The sequence below is a fragment of the Streptopelia decaocto genome (genome assembly GCF_964273445.1).
Source record: "Streptopelia decaocto genome assembly, chromosome: 19".
NCBI lineage: Eukaryota > Metazoa > Chordata > Aves > Columbiformes > Columbidae > Streptopelia > Streptopelia decaocto.
The window spans coordinates 7,136,339-7,150,096 of record NC_138674.1 but is presented as its reverse complement, the minus strand read 5'-3'; the positions used below and the strand labels follow the sequence as shown (position 1 = coordinate 7,150,096).

Genomic DNA, 13,758 nt, shown 5'->3' with positions numbered 1-13,758 from the left:
TTGAACATGCTCTCAGGGACAGTTTACAAAACTGATTCATCCTTCCAGGAACATTTTGTAAAACTGGTCCGCTTACTAACATTTCCCCCCTTTGAAAATGCTTTTCTATTCTTAGACAATGCATTTTCACCTCAATCAATTTCTTCGATTACTGATTCGCAATTCCCTTCAGGTGTGATAGTTCCAGTCGTGCCTCTTCATAAGCTGGAGGGTTATCAAATATAGGATTAGCATAATTCCTACTCAGGATACTGAAAATGCGATTATTCCTAGCATTTGTTTGACTAATTATGCGCTTAATACCTACATACAACAGACAAAGAACAATCACAATTGCAAGCACAACTACACTTTCTAGTAGTGAATGTACCCATCCTCCCAAATTTAAATCGAATTTATTCAACAGAGCTCCTATCCAGCTCTGTTCTGCATCTTGTCTTTCCTTTTGCAGCTCCACTTGTGTTTGGGTCAGCTCGGAAATGTCTTTCTCAACCTCTGAAGTTACGTCTGGAATATGGATGCAGCAGTGATTGATTCTGTCTTTCAAATATCAACAGACGCCATTTTCTTTTAATAACATTATGTCGAGTGCCATTCTATTCTGCAAGGTCATTTTAGTCGTAGCTTGTAATTGTATATTGAGATCCCGAAAACCCTTTTTTGTTATTCTAGCCAATCGATCCATTTGCCCGATTAATTTCTCAATCATTTCTGTATTTCTGTAGGCTGCAATTGGTGTAAAGAAAGATTCTAGTGCCCAGCTAAATTTAACACTGCTTGATGGTTCATGCCACACATCATCCTCATTTGTTTCCCATTTATGTCTGATCTGTAATGGTTCTTGCCTATTTTTCAAAGGTGACCTTTTCCAAATGGGACATAGTGTTGGCAACCCCAAAGTAATTTCTCTAATTGGTCCTCCCATTGGCAAATGTGTAGTCCAGGTCCCATCACTTAAGGCCCAAACTAAATGTTCCATACTGCCTATAACTCCTTTACAGTCAATTTTGTCTTTATCGATGCCAATTTTAAAGGCTGCCTGTGGGTCTAACTGTTTCCGACAAATGCAGCCTGTAATCGCTGCTACTTTTACAATGGACAAAGGTATCTCTTTAATGTCTGTTTGACAAGTTATCACCCGTGAGCAATTCCACCATGGTACTGTTATTCCTTCTGTTACATCAGACCACCGTATGCACCATGGAATTGCTTCACTGTATTGGTATTGTTGTACAATACTTAATGTCCACATATTGTTCCATAATTCAGTTATGTTTTTGTTATCCTGATCTTTGCATTCCCAGTAGGTCTGTTCAACCTTTTGATTCACTATTTTAGTGGTCCACTTGTCATAGAAGCATCATCCTAGATCGTGGAATCGTCCTATTGTAATATACCTTGCTTTAGGTAATTTTAAGCAATCTGCCCTGTGTCCTGGCGTTTTCCATTTTTGTCCTTCTCTTATCCTTTGTTCAGTTGGAACTTCTTCTATTCTAGTGTGGGATTCACATGCTATCTTACCAGTTCTGTTTATTTCTGGTAAGGTAGTAGCGATTATTCCTCACTGTTCTGGGTCCTCAGCTGATTTTGGTATGGGAAGGCAGGCAGTGATGCTACTGATATTTTGTGTTTGTGCAAAGTCTCGGATTAATCCTATCATTAGGTTCTCTGCCTGATTTTGTGCACTTTGTACTACCTGTGGTATCTGGGTACTTTCATTACTATCTACTGCTCTTCGTGGCCTAATTTGCAATTCCATTCAAATAGTCTCATTTTTGCATTTATAAATTTTCCATGCATCGGGCGAGCTTTCCCACTGTCTATCAGGGGCCTTGTGGAATAGAGTGGCACTTCCCTCTCCAATTTTCAAAAGCACAAAAACTCGGGGTATAACCAAAACCAAAGCTTGGTAATGCAAACCAGGCATTATTGCGATGTAATCTTGAGTGTGGTTGGACCTAGGATATATGATGACCACGCTCTTGGAACCTTCTTCACACGAGTGTAATGTATCCAGGAGTCTACTCCGGCAACTTTAACTGCAGTAAACGTGGTCAAGAGTACTTGGTAGGGTCCGTCCCAACGTTCTCTCAAAGGCTCTTCGTTCTAGTTTTTCACATACACAGTCTCCCCAGGTTCTATATTATGTACTGGATTTTCAAGTGTCAGGGGTCGACTCCACACTAATGCAGATCGGAGTTGATTCAGTGTCCTGCCAAGAGATAACACACAATTGTACAGGTCCTGATTACCCTTTATGCGGACCTCTGGATTTGGGTTTGGTGCTTCATAGGGTTTGCCATACAGAATTTCGTACGGACTTACTGACATTCCGCCCTTAGGTTTTATCCTGATACACAACAATGCTATTGGTAAGGCCTGCGGCCATTGAATCTTTGCCTCCTGGCAGACCTTACTAAGTTGTCTTTTTAAAGTTTGGTTCATTTTCTCTACCTGTCCACTGGACTGGGGCCTCCAGGGAGTATGCAGATCCCACTGGATCCCTAAACATCTGCTAACCTCCTTTACCAGTTGTGCCACAAAATGGGGCCCCCTATCAGATGATATTCCTATTGGTATCCCAAATCTAGGGATTATTTCTTTTAATAACCATTTCACAGTTTCTTTTGCTTGGTTGGTGCAACAAGGGAAGGCTTCTGGCCATCCAGAAAAGGTATCCACCACAACAAGTAGATATCTATATCCACGAGTTCTGGGGAGTTCCGCCTAATCTATTTGCCAATAATCCCCGGGTTGCATGTCTGTCTTAATTTTCCCCATTTCTATTTTTCTTTTTACTAGAGGATTATTTTTCAAGCAAATTTCACACTTAGCTGTAATGGACTTTGCCATTGTTAACATCTGGACCGACATAATTTGTTTTCTTAGATAAGTTACCAATGCTTCTGCACCCCAGTGACACTTCTGGTGTTCCGTCTGAAGTATTCCTCTCATAATAGTGGTTGGCACCACAACTTGTCCATTGGTGGTTACATACCACCCAGAATTATTCTTGCTGGCTATGAAGGTAATAAATCAATTGCTCTTACCTTCTGGGAGACAAGACCCACCATTGTTCTCACTTGCCGTGCCACCGACCGAGATGTTTGATCAGCAAGCCGATTTCCCTCAATAATTTTCGATGTTCCACTTTGATGAGCTTTACAGTGCATTATAGCAACTTGCGATGGTTTCTGAATGGCATTAATCAAGTTCAATATTTCCTTCTGGTATTTAATGTTTGTTCCTTGTGAAGAGAGCAGTCCCCACTCTTTCCAAAGGGCTCCATGCACATGAACAACTCCGAACGCATCTGCCAGCAGGGTGTCGCTCAAATCAGGATGACTTGTATGGGTGTATTCGATAACTTCCACACAATCATGTTCCAGGTCTCCTTCTTCTGTACATGCACCCAAAAACTCAGCAGGATTCATTAGGTTAGTAGTTTTTAGAACAACATCATCTTGTTCTGTCAGAATTACCTGGTATTTCATCATTCTGCTTGGGGAAAGCCAATGGCCCCCCTTTTGTTCCAATACTGTTGTCACCATATGGGATACAAACACTTCTATCCTTTTTCCCATAGTTAGTTTTTGGACCTCCTGGATCAGCATTACTGTAGCAGCTACCGCCCGTAAGCATGCCGGCCACCCAGCACTTACCGGATCTAGCTGTTTGGAAAAATAGCCAACAGGTCTTTTCCAGGATCCTAGTCGTTGGGTTAATACTCCCAAGGCAAGTCTTTGTCACTCGTGTACAAACAACTGGAAGTCTTTGCTCAAGTCCGGCAGGCCCAAAGCAGGTGCCTGCATCAAAGCCTGTTTTAGCTTTTGGAAGGCCTCACGTTGTGGCTTTCCCCACTTGAATGTTTTATTCCTTTGTGCTTCATACAAAGGTTTGGCGATCAACCCATGGTCCATAATCCAGGGTCTGCACCATCCTGTCATTCCTAAAAAAGATCTCAACTCATGTAAGTTTTGTGGTTCTGGAATAGCACAAATACCATGTATCCTGTTCAGGCTTAGCCTTCGCTGTCCTTGAGAGAGCTCGCATCCTAAATAGATCACAGTCTCGGATGCAATCTGAGCTTTATTTTTCGATACTTTGTACCGTTCATTCCCAATTGGTTCAATATTTCAATTGTTACCTGGATGCAGAGTCCTTGCGTCTCAGTCGCAATCAGAATATCATCTACATATTGTAGCAACAAATACCATTGTCGAGGGATCATGATACGACCTTTTGTAGTCCATTCCTCGAGTTCCTTGGCTAGTTGATTTCCAAAGATGGTTGGGCTATTCTTGAACCCCTGTGGAAGGCGTGTCCAGGTTAACTGAGTTTTTCTCCCATTGTGTGGATTTTCCCATTCAAAGGCAAATAGCTTTTTGCTTTCATGGTCAAGGGGTATGCAGAAGAAGGCATCTTTTAGATCAAGTACAGTAAACCATTTATATTTCTCTTTCACAGATGTTAACAAGGTATATGGATTTGCAACTACCGGATAAATGTCCTTAGTGATCTGGTTTACAGCCCGCAAATCTTGGCCTAATCGATAACTACCATCAGGTTTCTTTACTGGAAAAATTGGAGTATTATATTCTGATTCACATTCCTCTAGAATACCATATTTCAAGAATTTTCAATTAGAGGTACTATTCCTAACCTAGCTTCTAGTTTCAGTGGGTACTGCCTCAACTGTACTGGCTTGGCATCTTCCTTCAGTTCCACTTTTACAGGCTGGGCTGTTTTTGATTTCCCAGGTATGTCAGTCTCCCATACCATAGGAATCACAGCCTCCTCCACTGCTTGCGGTATTTTCACTACCAGGTTTTCTTTTAATAACAGAATTTGTCCTACCTTAGATTCCGGAATTTTCATTACCAGGTTTCCATCCTCAAATGTTATTACAGCATCCAATTTGGTCAATAATTCCCGTCCTAAAAGGCAAACTGGACAGTCTGGAACATATAAGAACTTGTGGGTTAGTTCCTTTTCTCCAAAACACAAATCCAAGGGTTGTAGGAATGGCCGTACTTCCTCCTTCCCTGTGGCACCAACAGTTGTTGTAGCTCTGTGACCTACCGTCCCCTGTAAGGAATTCAGTACAGACTACGTAGCCCCTGTGTCTACCAAAAATTTTACATCCCGGTTTTGGCAGCTTCTTTTAATCTTTCTAAAAGGCCGAGGGAGACTCATTCTTTTCCTGCATCACATTATACAATTTTGATCAATTCATTTGCTTCGGCATAGCAGTTTGAACGCTAATCAATAACCAATCCTGATACCTCCGGAGACGGCATAACCCGCCTCCTGTATTATAATTCCATCGGGGATCTTCTTTTGGAAAGTTCTCATCAACGTTAGCCTCTACTTTCCCATTCCGAATATCTTATCTCACTTTATCCCTCGCAACCTCTATAACCATATCTTTTCTGTAGGGTCCATTAATGTATCCAAAATCACTTGTAAATCATCCCAATCAGGATTCTGCATTTTAATTATCATCTTAATTATTGCAACCTTATCTGGATTTTCCCAATAAGGACCAGCCGATTGTTTTCAGATTACTAAATCCCCTGGCGAAAACGGAACTTTTACATAGACTGGTTACCCCCACACACCTACTGCCTGCCGCAGGGGTGCTATTACGTTTGGTGATCCCGCCCCTGCTTCATCCCCTACGGGCGGCGAGCCCGGAGGAGAGGAGCTGTAGCTCCAACTCTAGCAGCCGCCGCTCCCCCCCCTTTTCACCGCTTTAGCAGACAGTCAGCTTTTCACCATTTTTTTTTTTTTTTTTCCTCCGCAGTTTATCAAGGAGAAGCTGCCGGGCACAGGTTTAGGCTCCTTTTGCCCTTTTCTCTCTTCATTTAATTCCTGCGATTATAAACTTTATATGTAATTCCAGTTAGCTGAACAATAGTTACATCTCTCATCTCCTACCTTTTGTAACTTCTTACAGATGTCAATAAACAGCATACTAAGCATCAATCCCTGACATTAATTTTAGATCCAAATCAGTCTATCCACAGAACAACACTAACTGCAATACAGCTAACTCAATTTACTTTCATGTGTACAGATGCATCTGAAGGGGAGCAAGGTGGCACTTTAGTAACGGAACCGGTTCTTATTTTGTAATTATTTCCCCAAACAAATTCTTTTGGTACCAAATATAAACATACAAACTAAAATACTGAGCTCAGACACACAAACCAAATACCGAGTTCAAATATGCAAACAGATCACAATTACACTTCTTTTTATGCATAAACTGTCCAAACCCAGCCTCCTTCTAATGTTTCAGAAAGCAATTTGATGGCGATATGTTTGAATTGGACATATAAACACAGAAGGATACAGATAACTAACACAGAAAGATAACACAGGTAACTTTACCAGAACAACAGTAAACAGGATCAAATAAATCACCGGTTTCAACAGTAAATACAGATTAAATCACCAGAACTACAGACCAGGTGCTGAGCAGCACAAATAACCAGACCAGGTGCGCACAAATAACCAGACCAGATGCCGAGCCTGCAGAGGTTTCCCTCTGTCTGACGGACGGCTGCCCAGGCAATACCCCGGGAGCTCCCTGCCCAACCGAGCGTGGCTTTCACCGCGTCTGACCGGCAGGCTACCAGATGCCTGACCAGCAGGCTACCAGACCAGGTGGGTACCCACTAATCCAGATAAAGCACCTTCTTACCAGTCAGAGGTCCGTTGTGAGCAGCAGAGGGTCGGTTGCATCCGATGCACTCCCCAAGAATACCTCGGTGCTAGCCGGAGGAGGATCGAGACGCGATCCGCCTCGCAGCCCACGATGTCCCATCTGGGTCGCCAAAATGTTAGCAATCAGGACACATAACCACGGGCGTAGTTATATGCGGTGCTTTATTTCAGCGCTGGGAAACCAGGGGTTCGCACCCAAAGCTGGCTTCGCTGGTCAGTTTAAGTTACACAGTATTTATACAGTCCATTCACATACATATTCATATATTCATTAAGATACGTAATGGTTACTCAATATTGATTATAACATCAATTGCTACATCTTGGAACTATTTTGATCATGTGCAGTGTCCTCACTCTATACGTATTTAGGCTAAGATAAAAGCTAGGTTGTTAAGATAGGAGTGTACTCGAACACGATATGCTTGAACATCCTCTCAGGGACAGTTTACAAAACTGATTCATCCTTCCAGGAACATTTTGTAAAACTGGTTCTGTTACTAACAGGTGGAGACTGGACATGAGGAGGAGGAAATGTCACTCAAAGGGCAGTGCTGTGGTACGAGAAATCATCCAGAAGGAGCAGGAGATCAGTCCATGTCCTTGTGTTTCCAGGAACAGCATGAGAGTGGAGACACATCAGTCAATGTATGGAAATACCAGGGTGAGAGCAAGGGGAAGAAGCAAGATGGGTGTCTACAGCCTGCAGGGAAACAGCAGCAGCTGTGGGACAGTGTAGGACAACCTGTGGTGGAGATGGCAAAGGGCACTGGCAAAGCTGGATGTCACCAAGAGAACCCAAGTCTTTGTCCCCTTGGCTATGGCCATCGCCTCTGCCACCAAGGCCTGTGAGGAGGCGTGTTGTCCTCAGGCACTGGGGCACCTCATGGCCTCCTGCACACCCCAGTAAGGCTGGGAACTGTCACCCCATTGTCCTTCACTCACACCACACAGCCCACATCCCCTGCCCCAGGAAGAGCCCTGAGCAATGTGTGAGGGACAGGATCTGCCTTCCCAGGGGCTGGGGGTCAGGCCTTGGCCTCTCTGCTTCACCCAACTACACCAGGGTTTTCTCAGCACCTCAGCTGCCTGCACGTTTCCCTTTGTTTATCTGCCATCATGGCCTCCAATTCTCTGCCGTAGCGAGTCCCTGGGGAAGCTTTGCTGGTACTTGCCCTCAGTGGAACTCATTAATACTTCAAGGAACTTAGTACTTTTTTCTTCTGGCTTTGACTTCTGGAAAGGTTTGTGCAGTCTCCTCTCAGCACCTGAGCAATGTTCAAGGACTCAGCACCAAATGCACCATGGGGCACATTACACTCAAGAAAGCTCTAACAAACCATGTCTCTTCTTGTAATTTCCTTTTAGTCCTGTACTGCCAATTAGAGAAGTGTCCTAGTGTAGTTATGGACAAAGATTTCAAAAACCTTCTTATAAAAATGCCTTTTTTTGGTTAAAGGGTATAGTTTAGTATTTTTCAGTTTGGAGAAGATGTGATTGCAGCATTGTCTGATGTTGATCCGGGGTCTCTCCTAAGGAGGTCTTGACTGGCTGGAGAACCTGTCCCTTGAGGTCTCACACCGTGTGGACAACCTTGCTCCTCACCTCCCCAACCCCATCGTTTCTCTCATTGGCCCCCTAGGCCTTGCATCCCTTTTCCTCACCCCAGACTTCACTGCATCTGCAGCTGGATGTGCCAGCTCCTTTGCACCAGCTCCCACCTGCTCTCCTTGCAGACCCAAGTGCACACAGCAAAGAGGGACTTTGCTTTACCCTTGAACAAACAAAATAGAACTGATAAGGTTCATGATTAAAAGTAAACACACTCCTCAACTGTACACCAAGGACAAGCTGCCACCACTGAGGTTCACCTTCTCCAAGGCAGAACCATGCAAGAAATGTTTTAGACAGAAAGGAAATCATAAAATAAACACAATAAAAGAGTTGGCTAAAGACAGAATTAGACAGACTACTGAAAGACAAGGAAGCTTTTAACTCCTTGAAGCTGAAAGCAGCAACTGGGTTGTTGACAAGTGTGTGAGTGATCAAACAGTAAGAGGAAGGGAAACCCAGAGAGCAATGGCAAGTGTTGTGTGCAGATCAGCTGCTGGAAATGGGACTTCAGACATGGTCAGTTTAGTCAGGGCAGGAGGAAATACCTGGAGGATGAGGGAGATGAGATGCACAGATAACAGAGAGAGTGCTGAGAAGGCAAATATAGTGGAGGATCAGAAGTTCTCCTCTTGTTCTTAATGCACATCCTGAAAAGTCTCATTTTGATCTCATGGGAAACACTGATATTGAAAGTATTCAAAAGAAAGAAGGGAGAATTACAACAACAACAGTGTTTGATTTTAAAGTTGCAAGAACACATTTCCTTCACTCTACATCTTTCAACTGGTTTCTTTTTCCCTCCATTTTTAAGAAATATTCTCTAGATTTCTCTCCTACCAAACCCTACAACATTAAGAAAGATAATCCTTGTGTCTTTCAGAGCCGAAGGCACCAAAGAATGCACAGCCATGGGCTGTCAGTGCCACTTTTTACCCTTGGCACACAGTGAGTCATGCTGGAAGCTGTTGGCCACTCTTGACTGATGGAGGAAAGAGGGATAAAAAGGTTAACTGAGCTGCTCTCTTTTTAGATGGCCATGTTGACAGTGATCTCAACAGACCTGTGTTGTCTGTCTTTCTATGTGATCGTAAAGAAAAAATTATATTTATGTGTTGGTAAATATATAGTAAAATGTATAAGTGTGTCCAGTTATATTTCCTAACAGCACTCTCCAAAGAAGAATCTTTCTTCAGAGAAATTGTTGTTTTGATATTGTCTTTGTCACCTGTCCCCTGCCCCACTGGCCACTGGGACCAGGGTGCCCTCAGCCGCCTTCCTTGTGCTGCCCATATCTTTGGAGAAGCCCTCCTGGGTGCCCTCCCCTTGCACGGCCATTTCAGCCACTGCTCAGCGTTGGCTTTGCTGGCTCCATCCCTGCACCCCCAGGCCAGGTGTCTGTCTGTCTGTCTGTCCCTGGGCAGCCTGTTCCCCTCCAGCCTCCCTGCACGTCCCTCTGCTGTTTGACGTCCTAAGTCAGGGGGTCCCTGTTCATCCACGCTGACCTCTTGCCAGGCCCTGCTGGACTCCCTGGCCATCAGGTTGGTTTCTTCCTGGGCTCTGAGGACATCGCCGCTGAACAGGAACTCACAGCCTGTTTGTTCTCCAGGACAGTAAGGTGTTACATATTCATAATGACCCCAGGAACGCCTGTACGTATCCATAACCTTTCCCGCTTCTCATTAAAATGAGTCTCAGAGAACCATTTCCAGTCTCCTCCTTGACCCTCCCCTGTTGTGCCTGTGCAGTGGCACTTGGTGGCTTTGAGGAGGGGTCTCCATGGGTCTTTATAGGACTCTACGGATCTCTATGAGACTCTATGGTCTCTCTGGTCTCTATGGGTCTCTGTGGGTCTCTATGGTCTCTCTGGTCTCTATGGGTCTCTGGGTCTCTATGGTCTCTCTGGTCTCTATGGGTCTCTGTGGTCTCTATGGGTCTCTATGGTCTCTGTGGTCTCTATGGTCTCTCTGGTCTCTATGGGTCTCTATGGGTCTCTATGGTCTCTATGGTCTCTGTGGTCTCTATGGGTCTCTGTGGTCTCTATGGGACTCTATGGTCTCTGTGGTCTCTATGGGTCTTTATGGGACTCTACGGATCTCTATGGGTCTCTGTTTTCCCTATGGGAGTCTATGGTCTCTGTGATCTCTATGGTCTCTGTGGTCTCTATGGGTCACTATGGGATCTATGGTCTCTGTGGTCTCTATGGTCTCTGTGGTCTCTATGGGACTCTATGGTCTCTGTGGTCTCTATGGTCTCTATGGTCTCTGTGGTCTCTATGGGTCACTATGGGCTCTATGGTCTCTGTGGTCTCTATGGTCTCTATGGTCTCTGTGGTCTCTATGGTCTCTCTGGTCTCTATGGTCTCTGTGGTCTCTATGGGTCACTATGGGCTCTATGGTCTCTATGGGTCTCTATAGTTTCTGTGGTCTCTATGGGTCACTATGGTCTCTGTGGTCTCTATGGGTCTCCCAAGTTGCCAAGTCGACCGAAACCAGCCTGGCCCCCTTTTGCTGTAGCTCTTGGCTGTCTTGTCTCCTCAAGGTTACAGCTGGTGCTGTAAAACTTCTGATCTCGGCACTCGATGAGGTTCTGGTTTTTCTTAACACAACTGGCTACATACAGCTCTCAACTAGATACTCATCATGTGCCTTCAAGTGTTAGTTCGTTAGCAGGCCCTTATTATGTGGTTGGTGAACCCTGAAAACGTTAGCTCCCTCTGTCAATATAACCTCATAAACAAGTTTCAGAACTTTTCACATAGAACTTACCCACCTTTTCCTCTTTCCAGGTTCAGAGCCCAAGTCTCATTTGGTTGTATCTGTAAACATGAAACATCTCAGCACGAATCACAACTGCATTTCTCACATACTCGAGGACCTGTAGCCATGAAGCTTCCTCCAGGGCAAGGTCTGTGCACACCAGGCTCCCCTCTGCACAGAGCTCATCTCCAGCTCCTCATCCACCACCTGCCTTCCCGAGGAGCCCTGACCACCCCTGGCTGCTCTCCCACCACTGAGCTGTCCCACCAGGGCTCTGCAGTCCCCATGGGGAGCACGGTGCTGCCTGCCCAGCAGAAATGACAGTGCTGGGTGGGAAAAAGGAGAGGCAGGTGCCGGGGAAGTGTCTGGAGGTTGGCTGTGAGGTGACCCCTGGTGCCAGAAGAGGATGATGCAAGGTGAGGCGTCATGGGAGGGAGGGAGATTTTGAAGTCACATCTTTGAGAACAACCCAACTGGGCACGTGGTGAGCCAGGCCTAGTGATGTCACCTGGATGCTGGAGAACACACCCAGCAGTGCTGAGAGCCTGGGAGATGGGAGATGCAGGAGAAGGGGAAGATGACACGGCTGGAGGTGGGTGGTGATGCCACTTCTATTGCAGATACATGGGGTAGATGTAGGCCAAGCCAACATGGCGGGATTATCACTTGTGAGGTCACCTCATGACAGCAATGTGATTGGCCAGAGGTAGGCGGGTATGATGAGGTCATCAAGGATGCCAGATGACACAGCTAGAGGTGGGTTGTGATGCCACTTCTGTTGTGGTGACCTGGGGGTACATGTAGGCAAAGCCAACATGGATGCATTATCACTTGTGAGGTCACCTCATGACAGCAAGGTGATTGGCCAGAGGTAGGCAGGTATCATGAAGTCATCAAGGATGCCAGATGGGAAGGCTGCAGACAAATGACTGTGCCCCTGGTGAGGCCCTGCCCTGGGTGAAGCCACCTGTACGTGTCATGGGAAACTGTGGGACGTGCATGAGAAAGTGAGGGATGTGAGAAGGGACCAGAGGACCAAGGCAATGGAATCCAAACTATCAAATTTGAGTGCAAGTGGAGGAAACCTGAGCCCATTGGGGAAAAAGTAACTGATGATGGTTATGAATTGGTGAGGAGACTGGAGCAGAGAAAGGGAGGGATCAAGGTGGATCGTGGAAGAAGCAGCTTGTGGAAGAGCGGGGAGGAGAGGGATTCAAGTGACCAGCTGCCCGAGGGGAGGTGGCTGGTCAGTGCTGCTCTGGCCAACCCCCCTGCCTGATCACGATGGTCTGTCCTGCTTGTTAGACTGGTTTCAGCTGGGGTAGAGTTAATTATCTTCATAGCAACTTGTATGAGGCTGTGTTTTCAATCTGTGATGGAAACAGTGTTGATCACACCCCATGTTTCAGTCAGTGCTGGGCGGTGCTTGCACAGTCAAGGCCTTTTCTGCTTCTCACGCTGAGAGGTGAGAGTAGGCTGGGGGGGCCCAAGAAACTGAGAGCAGACAGCTGGGGACTCTATGGTCTCTGTGGTCTCTATGGGTCTCTATGGACTCTGTGGATCTCTATGGGTCTCTGTTTTCTCTATGGGACTCTATGGTCTCTGTGGTCTCTATGGGTCACTATGGTCTCTATGGTCTCTCTGGGTCTCTATGGTCTCTGTGGGTCTCTATGGTCTCTCTGGGTCTCTATGGTCTCTGTGGGTCTCTATGGTCTCTATGGGTCTCTATGGTCCCTATGATCTCTATGGGACTCTATAGATCTCTATGGGTCTCTATGGAGACCATAGAGTCCCCAGCTGACCAAAGGGATCTTCTGTACCACATGAAGTCATGCTCAGCAACAAAGTCTGGGAGAGAAAGTGAGGGGGGAACACTCAGAGTGATGGCGTTTGTCTTCCCAAGTAACTGCTCTGTGTGATGGAGCCCTGATTTTCTGGAGATGGCTGAACACCCACCTGCCAATGCAAAGCAGGGGATAGATTCCTTATTTTTCTTTGATTGCGCACACAGCTTTTGCTTTGCCTATTAAACTGTCTTTATCTCAACCCTCAAGTTTTCTTTTACTTTTAAGATCTTCCCCTCATCCTGCCACAGCAACAGTGTGGTGCTGAGCTGATGACCAGGGTTAAACTACAATATTTCTTAAACTCTGTTCCTGGCTATTTACTGTGTGAGTGGGTTCACTGTTGTGTGTGTGTTTGGGTGTAAATGTATGCACACGCTCTCTTGGTCAGGTCTAAGTGAGGCTCGCAAGGAAGAGGAGACACCAGGATATGAAGAGACCTGAGGCTGGAATGGCCAAGTGGGCAATGTCTCTGAGTCTGGGTTGACCCAAACCCCAGGTCCACACTGGAGGGACCACAGGGGTGTGTGAAACTGCAGGTAAGTTCTACCCAGGATGTGCAGACAACTCGTGCAACCTCCACACCAGCTCAGTCTGAGAGGAGGAACAGGGCACGGTCAGTACTGTTGCTCATGGTTGTGTAAGTGCTGCTGTTGGTGTGGTGACTGTGAAGGTGCTGTTGCCTGTTGGAATGGGTCTGTGTGGGGCGGGTTGTTTCCATCTTTGTTTCCCTGCAGATACCTGGATTTAGTGCTTTGCCATGGGTTGAGTCCACCTTGGGCCATGTCTCACTCTGTGGGCTCCAGTCACTG

The 13,758-nt window shown here is 45.8% G+C and overlaps 1 protein-coding gene across 1 annotated transcript in view; it reads right to left on the bottom strand.

Annotated features, from left to right (window-relative positions):
• The window catches only part of LOC309448018 (olfactory receptor 14J1-like), a gene marked incomplete at its 5' end in the record, with an annotated part of 87,435 nt that overhangs the window by 72,168 nt on the left and 1,509 nt on the right, over positions 1 to 13,758 (bottom strand). The gene's annotated exons all lie outside the window — the stretch shown is intronic.